We start from the raw sequence: 11,176 nt of genomic DNA on the forward strand, positions 1-11,176 counted from the left end.
TCTATGGGTAGCTTAGCATATGTAGAGACCGAGAAAAGATAATTAACTAGATAGAATCATCAATTGGCTTGTTTGGGGGTTCAGTTAGTAGATTCTGACGATGGTGGAGTTGTACTCCAAAACACTGCAAAATCATCTCTCATAGCTGAAGTTAAGGAAAGGCAGTACGAGGACCCAGAGTTGGTCGAGTTGAGAGAGTGAGTTCCACAGCAGAAGAAGCCATTGTTAGAGCTCAAGGTAGATAGTGTTCTCAGATACAGGGGTCGTCTGTGTGTTCCAGATGTAGCAGGGCTACTAGACGAGATTATGTCAGAGGCACATTATTCGTGGTACTCCATCCATCCTGGGTCGACGAAGATGTATCATGACATTAAGGATGTGTACTGGTGGAACAATATGAAGAAGAACATTGTTGAGTTTGTCACCCAATGTCCTAGTTGCCAGCAAGTGAAGGTAGAGAACCAGAAGCCCGAAGGGCCAATGCAGACTATAGAGATCCCGACATGGAAATAGGAGGCGATAAACATGGACTTTGTCACAGGTTTACCTCATTCTAATCGTAAGTTCGATTCCATATGGGTGATAGTCGATAGGCTCACGAAATCAGCTCATTTCCTACCGCTTAGATCTACATATACAGCAGACGATTATGCAAAGTTATATATTAAGGAGATAGTGCGGCTACTCGGAGTACCAGTTTCTATTATATCTGACCGTGGGGCTCAGTTTATAGCACATTTTTGGAGATAATTTCAGAGAGGTCTAGGGACTCAGGTGAATCTTAGCACAACTTTTCATCCACAGACTGATGGACAAGCCGAGCGCAAAATTCAGACGCTCGAGGATATGTTACGAGCATGTGTGTTGGATTTTAAAAGAAGTTGGGATGAACATCTACCTCTTATCAAGTTTGCATATAATAACAGTTACCACTCCAGTATCCAGATGGCTCTGTACGAGGCTTTTTATGGGCGTAAGCGCAGATCTCTTATAGGGTTGTTTGATATTGGAGAATCTAGGTTACATGGGCCAGACCTGGTTCAGCAGGCCATAGAGAAAGTAAAGCTTATCTGGGAGCGACTGTTGACAACTCAGAATCATCAGAAGTCATATTCTGACGTGTGGCGACGAGACTTTGAGTTCAAGGTTAATGACTAGGTATTCTTAAAGGTATCACCTATGAAGGGCGTGATAAGGTTTGGCAAGAAAGGCAAGCTTAGCCCACGGTATATTGGGCCTTATAGGATCATTCGGAGAGTGGGCCAAGTAGCTTATGAGTTAGAGTTGCCCTCAGAATTGGAGTCTGTCCATCCGATTTTTCACGTATCTATGCTACGGAAGTGCATTGGCGATCCTACCCGAGTGGTGCCCACGGATGATGTACAGATTACAGAGGACTTGTCATACGAGGAAATTCCAGTTGCCATCCTAGACCGACAAATCCGCAATCTACGAAATAAGGAGGTAGCTTCCGTAAAGGTTTTATGGAGGAGCAAGAATGTAGAAGAGATGACATGGGAATCGGAGGAAGAAATAAAGTCTAAATACCCCCACCTATTTCAAACTGAAGATATGGTTCGAGATGGGACGCTACAACATAGCTCTATTCAGGCTAGCAGGTCATCAGGTAAGCTTTTATTTTTCACTCTCAGTATATATGATTTACGGTCGGTGAGGCAAAGTGTTGCAATTTATAAACATTGGCCATGTGTGGCATACACAGTATATTTTCTAGCTAGGTGCAGGTTGGTTTTAGTCTAGTGTACGGAGGAGAATCTGGAAAAATTTTCCAAAGTCTCTAAGAGTAAACATTCGAGGACGAATGTTGCCAAGGGAGGAATGATGTTACACCCTATATTTTCATATGTAAAAGTGCGTCGTAAGCAAACTAATGTAGGACCAAAAATGAGATAATATTTGAAAGTATATAAAGTAATTTAATCATGTTACCTCGGAGGTTATAAATATTGAAGATCATGAACAACAAGTACAAAGAGGGTTGGAAGGTTCAGAAGCTAAATGAATTGAAGAAAACAATATTTCGTCGAAAGTCGACAAGTTGGGAATATTATAACATGTACTTTTGGGGTGAGACTAGGATGCTTAACATGATAAGGAGATTATGTTATGATTTATATTAGTCGTATGACAGCCGTGTGTTATGTTTTGAAGTCAAGCGAGTTGTGGAACAAAAGTCGATGAAAGTCATCACAAGTTACGTTCATAAGTTTTACTGCACATTTTGGTCAAATGTAACTGCTATTTTCTCCCAATATACTTAGATTTACGGGGTGTTCCACCCATAAAATTGAATATCTATGAGTCTACTTTCTAAATCATTAAACCGTTTGTCAATACGACATCCGAGTAGAGAGATATGAGCGTTTTTGCGAGACTGCGCAGGCTGCTAGGTGACAAGTTAGGTGTGTCACCTACTTGCTTAAATAAGAGCCCAAAAATGGGCTGTTTCGGGTCGTTCAAAGAGGACTTTTTAAGGCCTATTTTCTTCATATATTAGATGGAAAATAGGGCATAATAACCAGACATAAACTCTACAAAAATCCTCCCAAAACATTTCCCACAAACACCAATTGATTTTCTCTCCCATTCAAGTTCTAATTGGAGGTAAAACCTAGAGTTTGAAGAACCAAGATAGGAGCTGAGTTATCCAACAAATAAGGTGCGTTTACTGCTCTCTTTCATCAATTATTTCTGCTGTAAATTCATGGTAAGTCGTTCCATACTTGTAAGAACTCACGGGACGGTGATCAGAAGCCATGAGTTCGAGTTATTCACTTGTAGCGGAATGTTTTGTGGACTGTTTTGTGTTGCTGTTGGGCTGCGTGTTTTACTACTACTTTGTGGGGTGTTGGAGGAGGAAGGGGGTGGAGAAACACCATATAAATGTAGGTTGGTGGGGTGGTCGTTCGTCGTAACATTTTCGGGTCGTTTGACACTACTACGGTGGTCGTTTTGTGTATGAAGAGATTGGGGTGTGTTGGGCCATTTGTAGTATTTGATGGTGTATATAAGGCTGGAAAATAATGTATCTATGTTGTTATTGTTGTGTTCTTGTGTTGTTGGTGTTATCTTGAATTCGGAGGAAGTAAGGATTATAGGGGAGATACTGCCCATTTTAATACAAAATAAGCTTGTCGTTCGTTGTGCGATAGTTGTACCTTTCGTAACTTAATGATAGTATTATTATCGTTGTTGTAGATCAAGGTGAGAAGAGTTGAGTTTAACTTTGTAATTGGAAAGATTGTGATATGGTATGTTAAGGCTAAGCCCTTCCTTCATTTTGGCATGATCTCGTAATTACATGTGTTTGATAACGAGGCATAAAGAGAAGTTCATACTCCCGAATTTATATACACTATCCTAGTCTCATAAGTTACAGCATTCTCCCTTATCGGGACTTCATATTCAGTTTAGTTTTATCTTTATTCAGTTAAAAGAGCAGAGGGTCTATATATATATATATATATATATATATATATATATAAGTATTACAGTATTTTAACCACCATCGAGCTATAATCAGTGGGCAGGCCCCCCATTGGGGAACCTCTGATCAGAAGGTAAGTTATATACCGAGCGTTAATTGTGGCCGAGCGCCTATGTGCGAGCCCAGAATGGACGAGATAAAGAGCCTAGTATGGCTGAGCACCTATGAGCGAGCCTACTACGGTGGAGCAGTTACACGTTCCGAGCCTTATAGGGTCGGACATTTATTTTACTTCCTATATTGAGAGAGTTGAGTCAGTATCAGCAGGTAAGTATATCTCCAGATCATCTTTGACTCCCAGTTACTTTCAGTTATCATATTATCAGTTCAGTTTCAGCTTTCAGTTATTTTATTGCCTTACTTACTCGGCACATTATTTCCTACTGACGTTCCTTTTCAGGGGGCGCTGCATTTTATGCGTGCAGGTTCAGACAGACAGACGGGTAAACCTCCTCAGTAGGTATTGCTCGAATTCAGCCTGATCAGTAAGCTCCATATCCTTCGGAGTTGTCGGGTCTAGAGTTTTATGTACATCTTATGTATATCTGTATATATATGTTATGGGTAGGTTGGGGCCCTGTTCCGATCATATTACATCCATCAGTAGAGGCTTGTAGACATATCCTGTCAGTTAGTGCAGTATGTTGGGCTTGTAGGCCTTGTATGTATATTTTGTTGGTTTGTCAGCTGTAGTAGTTATGACGGCCTTGTTGGCCCATCGTTATATTCATATTTAGTCAGCGTTAGTTTCTGTTCAATTTTATATTTTGCTTAGCAAATTATCTTGCAATGTGGCCCCATAGCCAAAGTATGACATTATATGTTCAGAGTCCCTTAGTCGCAAGTTGGTACGCAAGGTTAGGTGAGGCACTGGGCGCCGGTCTCTCCCCCAGGTTCGGGGCGTGACATATTCCATTTTTCGAAATCCAAATGCAAGCCCGGTAACAACAAAGTCAACTCTCGGTCAAACTTTTCAACTCTCAAATTCAAGCCAAAACCACCTACGGACCTCCAAATCGATATCCAAACACACTCGTAAGTCCAAAATCATCATATGGAGATATCATAACCATAAAAACTCCATTCCGGAGTCGTCTACTCATTAGTCAATATCATGGCAACTCTTATAATTTAGGCTTCCAGCCTTGGGACTAAGTATCCCTATCGATTTCGAAACATTCAAGGAATCAAACCAACCACCTTAACAAGTCACATAACAACAAACAAACATAGAATAAGCAATAAATGGAGGAATGGGGCTACAATACAAAAAATGATCGTCTGGGTCTGTAAGGCCCTGTAGAATTTTGTAAAGGAATTTAAGGTTTCGTGATGCCGAGGTAAGCTTACATGTTTAAGGATTGTATCCCCATTCAACGGGGGTTTATGGAAATGTTTGGCAAGAGAAGGTGATCCTGCAGTTAAGGTGATCCTGTTTGTGGGCCGCATATCCATCGCATTGTTGAGTAGAAAGATGTTGAATTTTGAAGGTTGTTCTGCGGTCTATTATGCGATCGCATAGTTGCTTCACGGACCGTATTTTAGTTGTAGACTTGGCATGAGAAATCCGGAAGATGATTCTGTGGTCCAGTCTGTGGTCACAGAATAGGTCTGCAGACCGCAGAACTGTCGCATACTGGTTCAGACAAGTCTAGTTTTTGGGCATCATTTTTGCGGCCCATTTTGCGGGCCGCATATCGATTGTGCGGTACGGTCTGCGACCGCAAACACAGTTTCGTCAAGTTTACGTTTTGGAAATTTTACCCGATCCCATTTTTATAAAAAGGCTTTGGGGTCATCTTTAAGAGTTTCATCTGATATTTTTAGAGAGAGGTGAGAGTATATTAGAGAGAGAAAGAGAAGACCTAGCCATTTTGTTCATCAGTTCTTGCTCAGGGCTTGATGATTTCACAAGGATAACTCACAAGGTCTTCATCTAAGATGTAAGGTTCCATACCCTAGTGTTTAATTTCGAATTTAGGGTGGAAGATGGTTAATGGAAAGTATGAATCTTGGGTGTGGGAGTGTTATTTATGTATGCATGTACTATCAAGGGTTGTGAAAAGATCATTGAACTAGTATGGGTGAACTCTTGGTGTTGATTTGGTTGTAGGGTGAAGGAAATTTTGTAGAAGGTCCTTGTAACTAATTTGCACACATAGTGTTTGATAAAATGCTCAAATGAGCTGGACTATGAACTTCTTCCTAATTATGGTTCTATTTTTGTTATGTTTCTAAATAGATTGAAGTTGCTAAGATTTCTGGAATACTATAGTAATTTAATAAAGCTCAAAGCGAGGTATGTTGGCTAAACTTATCTCTTATTATTGAATTCCCACGATGTTCTTGTAAGTCTCGTGATGCTTATTATAAATTGAATTATTCCGAATAAGCCTTGTGTCCAAAATATATATACTCAATATGTATTCCAAATGTTCCTATTATGTTATGTGCTGTTTGAAAATGTGCTCGAAGCATGGACTGTGTATCTAATTGTTATAACTTCAAGTCATGGTCCAAATGAAAGCTATTATTATTTACCTCTTATTTGAGTTACCGTATTTCCATACGTTGTTCTGTCTGCCTTACATACGAGTACTATTCCACATGTACTTATGTCCTTTTTGCCGGGGGCGCTGCATCTTTTAATGGATGCAGGTGGTTACATAGCAGGCGGCATCGATCAGTAATAGCAGCACATACTCTTCCCAGCTGACTTGGTGAGCCCCACTTCATTTCGGGGTCATGTATCTTTTTTTCCTTGTGTGTTGTGTTTGAGGTATAGCTGGGGCCTTGTTGCCGGCATTATCATGGTACTCTTTTGTATCTATTAGAGGCTCAGTAGACATAGTGTGGATTGTATATTAGTGTTGGGGAAGTAACACAAGTTATGTTATGTTTGAATTACTTGTTCCACTTCAGACAATGAAAATGTGTGCAATTTGAGACTTTAAAATGAAGTAACTAAAGGTAATGAGGTATTGTATACATGATCTCCTTATTGTCTAATTAACGAAAATATGTATTCTCTTTATTCATAAGTGAGTTTGGGTAGAAAATATCTAACAGGATTGCTTGACCGGGTTCACTCGATTGAGCGCCGGTCGCGCTCCCCGAGTTCGGGGCGTGACATGGTCGTTACATTCATAACTACTTTTAACTTTGAAAACCACTAACGAACTTCTTAAATGTTCCTAATATATAGTTTTAGACCTCTTTAATATCCCATTAGTGCTACTATGATTGTTATGCTAATCTGCCTTGAATATTATTTTGCATTTCATAATGGTTCACTCAATAACCTAGACTTAAACAAAGTATGAGCCTGTTTAACGGTAAACTAGATTGTTATCTTAGTTTAGATACACTAAATCATGACCTTTAAACCAGTTTTATCTCTTTGATATGTCTTTATGGTTCTGTTGATTTTAGAAGCTTATTATTCAACTGATTGAACTCATGACTGCTCATGTAAGTATGCCCTAAGATAGTTGGATCTTTGCATCACTTTTATGTATATTCTGATATTGTTATACACTTAACCTAAGCTATAAGATGTGGATAAGATGTATTTAAATTATGATGTCACAATTATTGAGTTAAAATGCTCCTGCTAAGTTCCAATATATATGAAACCCCATATCAGACTTGCTTAAAAGATTCCCCTAATATAATGATACCTCTACCCTTTGGAAACTGATATAGTCACATTGTAAGTTTGATTCTATGATGATAACACTTTCATTTTTGAGATAATATTACTCATATACAGTGTTCCATGTATGTGTCCTTGTGATCCTGCACTCGTCTTGTTCTTCAATGCCTTTGTTTTCCCTTCATGATCATGTACATGCCTACACTGCCCTTGAAACTCCACTATGCTCTCCTGAATGAATTATACTTAGCTTGTGAACTTTAAGTGAAACTTCTATTGCCACTGTTTGGGTATAACAACATGCTTTGTTCTCAATGGGATTAATATGTTGTTAAAACTCTTAGAAAGAAGTAATCATGCCACTGGTTTCAAAGTAAAACAACTGATAGCCTGAGATTTTGTTCTAATTGCAGTCTATTAATTTGCAATCTTGTTAATATTCCTAGATATTCTAATTTAGGTTGTGAATCTGCGACCTTGTTAATACTCTTAGAAGTTTCTGATTGTAGTGTCATAGTACCTGTAGAAGTTCTAACTATGGTTACTGGTTTGAATCTCTGTTAATACTCTTTGGAGGTTCTAATTGAGGTCATTAATCTATACCTCCTAATTGAAGTTATTGATCTGTATCTCTAATTGAACTTGTTAACCTATACCTATATTAGCACTGTTTAGAATGTATCAGTTGTAGTGATTAACCTGTAATGTTGTTAATCCCCTTCTGAAGCTTAAACTGTAGTTGTTAATCTGCACTTTCCTAATACTCCTTAGAAGTTTGACTGAAACTGTTAGTCTATATCTTTGTTAGTACCCTTTAGGAGTTTCAATTGGAATTACTAACCTGTATGTACACTAGAAGTTAAGACTTAGTCATAATCAATCTTTGATTACTCTAATTTAAAGTTGTTAAAGAGAAGTGTATATGTGCCCATTGACTTTACAGAATGCATTTACTTTAATCCTAAAGCATGTGATCTCGTGTGTTTGATTTTTTAACAAAAATCCGACGATGCCCTTGCCTCTATGTATGCTTGAAGCTGATTCCTTTTGAGCATACCTAACATGTCATGACATTCATAGTGAATCATACACTTAGCTTTTGAGATGTGGTTACAACAACGTGAATAGGCTGTCTTGCCATCCTATAGTATTCTGCATTAACTATTATGGGAAATATATATATGGATACTTATGTGGTATGGTATCACTGTGATGTTGGGATTTACATTGAAAGTGCCTCATTGGCACTTAAACCTACAGGGAAGAATGAGCGTGAGTGGTTAGGGTTATTTGGGAGTAGTGCTTAGTTCATGGTTGGGTTACTCTCCCTGACACAAGCACTGCCCTGGGTCTTGAGACCCTTGGGAACTTTGAAGTGTCAGGGATTTAAAGAGTGCTTTGGCCTTGAATGGAATTCTACCCTTACCCTCTAATCTATTGACATTCATTACTCTCTTTAGGTTTAGTGTTTAATGAAAATGAAAGGTTTTTAATGTGAATCACTTTACCATATGTGACCCCACATTAGTATAACTTTCATAATTCAGATTACTATTAATTATTATAACTTTTTTAGGCCCTTACCAATCTATTTCATGTATGATTATATGCATATAGTAGCATATCTAATGACCTTCTTTCTTTCTTTTTGAACATGAATTACAATTCGGCCTGCCGAGTTCTCAAATAACTCAGGCCCAAGTCCTTTACCTGTGCATTCTGAAGTCTGAAGCCCGCTGCTGTCCCTTCCTTCTATTTCCTTACTCTTTACTATTTTATTATATTCTTCTATTCTTATTTCTCCCATGTTTATGACACTATACCTATCATATCTGATTAACTGCTTTACTTTATCTCTTGAATCATGTAAGCAACTTAGGCAAGCCCTAAAAAATATAGGATTAAAAGAAACATTAGGCTTAATAGTAATTACTTTTAATTCGTTAATCATATGTTGCTTATGCTATTAATCTCTTATATTTTACTAACATTTCATGCAGACATTGAATCTAAGATAACTCAGCAAAGGACGACAATCTCTCTTTTCAAAACAAGGAAATGGAATCCAAAACCGCCCTTCTAAAAAATCAAGTCTTTCGAAACAAAATGCCCCCCAGCAAAAGGTTTTTAAAACCGAGATATATCTTAGACTCATTTTCTTACAACACCTTTATTTCATCAGAGTTACATAAATATCTACATTCTTTAAATACAAAGCGTTTTATAACTTGGCCCCTTCTCACATGTTTTATAAACACATATATCATGTACATACTTTAAACTCTTATATATATATATATATACCAACATTATCTTCAGAAATCTTTTATAAAACTATATCCTTTTAAAACTACACATCATATTTGCAAAATACTAGGTTCTAAATTATATATATATAGTATGATGCACCCCCCAATACTAGATAAGCAGAGTTTAAACAACTTATCCTTTACCCCTAGCCTAAGTCCTATGGAGCTACCTCAGGTAGAGTTTAAGGGGTTGCTAACATCTTCCCCTTAGAAAAACAAGAGCCCTTACCCAAAATCTCACCGCTTAGCAGACTAATAGAGAAATGACCTTGGAAATGAAATAGGTACCATAGTATACCTTTAAATATTAGGTGGCGACTCTCTTTTATCATCAACAGGGAAATCACAAGTTGAATCTTGTTTTGACTAGTGCAAAATAGGGTGCAACATCCGTTATTATGTCTCGTTTTTTGGTTATGTTGGATTGCCTAACAATTGAGTTACGCTTCATCACGATCGGTGAGTGGTTTTGGGTCGTGACAAAAATATTCGTACTAAACTACTCTCAAGTTACACCTACTGCATAAACTAGAACTTTTGCAAGCCACTGCTCAGCCACTCCAACATAACGATGATGAAGCCTTTGAATAGAAGGGATAAGCTTAGAGAGGATCAGTTTCACTGTTGCACCCCTCTGTATTCCTAGTTCTTAAATTTTCTATTTTCTATATTAGGCTTTTAATCTTTAACATTGAGGACTTGTTTGTTGCTTCCTAGTATTATAGATGGGGTACTAGTTATGGTTGTCTGTTGCCATGCGACTGTGGTTTAATAGGCAGTCATGCCAAATCGGTAGGATAATGCACAAACTCTACCTGGTTGTCATGATTTCAATGTTTTACTTATGATGCCTTTTTTATTATTTCAAAGCTACAAAAGGAAAAATACATTTCAAAATGATGGCGTGCAAGTCATGATAAATCAATAGGACTTCATGCTATATCCAATATAGCTATGTTGTTGGATAACTCACAAACACTACGGTATTTTCATAACATTGTGATTGTTAAATTGTTCACATTACCTATGGGATTGTTACGATTTTGTGTTATCTGCATTCAAACTGTCTTGTTAGTTGTTCACAAATTCTTTCCGATTAGCATGACTTATATGTATTGTTCAACGAGGTATTCTTCAAATTGCAATTTCAAATCGATCAAACCACCCTATATCTGCTCCAAAATGATATCGAATTTGAAACAAAGCCTCCAAACACCAACACGGAATCACCAATTTAGACAAGTAACACCAAATCAAGAAGACTCAATTTATCTTCTTTAACACTTTCTAAGGATCCACAATAGAGTTTTGAGAATATTAAAACAAATCACCAATTCAATGTTTGAACTAAAAATTTAAGCATCAATAATCAACAATCAAATGATTAACAACAATAAACTATTAATTTCAAATTTTCACCACCAAGCAAGAATTTCAAGCTTCCAAAATTGAAGAATTATGGTATTCTTGGTGAAGAAGAGTTTGAGAAGAAATGTAAGAATGGAAGGGTATTGTCACGACCCCAATTTCCACCGTAGGATATCGTGATGGCACCTAGTCTCTAAGACTAGGTAAGCCTAACACCTACTGGATTAATAACAGAAGTTAACCAAAAACAACTATTAAGCATGAAACATGATTTTCTATAATAAGCCAACAATTCCAAGTACACTACAATATCCCAAAACCGGTACTACAAGCCAC

Source organism: Nicotiana tabacum, chromosome 9, assembly GCF_000715075.1.
Source record: "Nicotiana tabacum cultivar K326 chromosome 9, ASM71507v2, whole genome shotgun sequence".
Lineage (NCBI taxonomy): Eukaryota > Viridiplantae > Streptophyta > Magnoliopsida > Solanales > Solanaceae > Nicotiana > Nicotiana tabacum.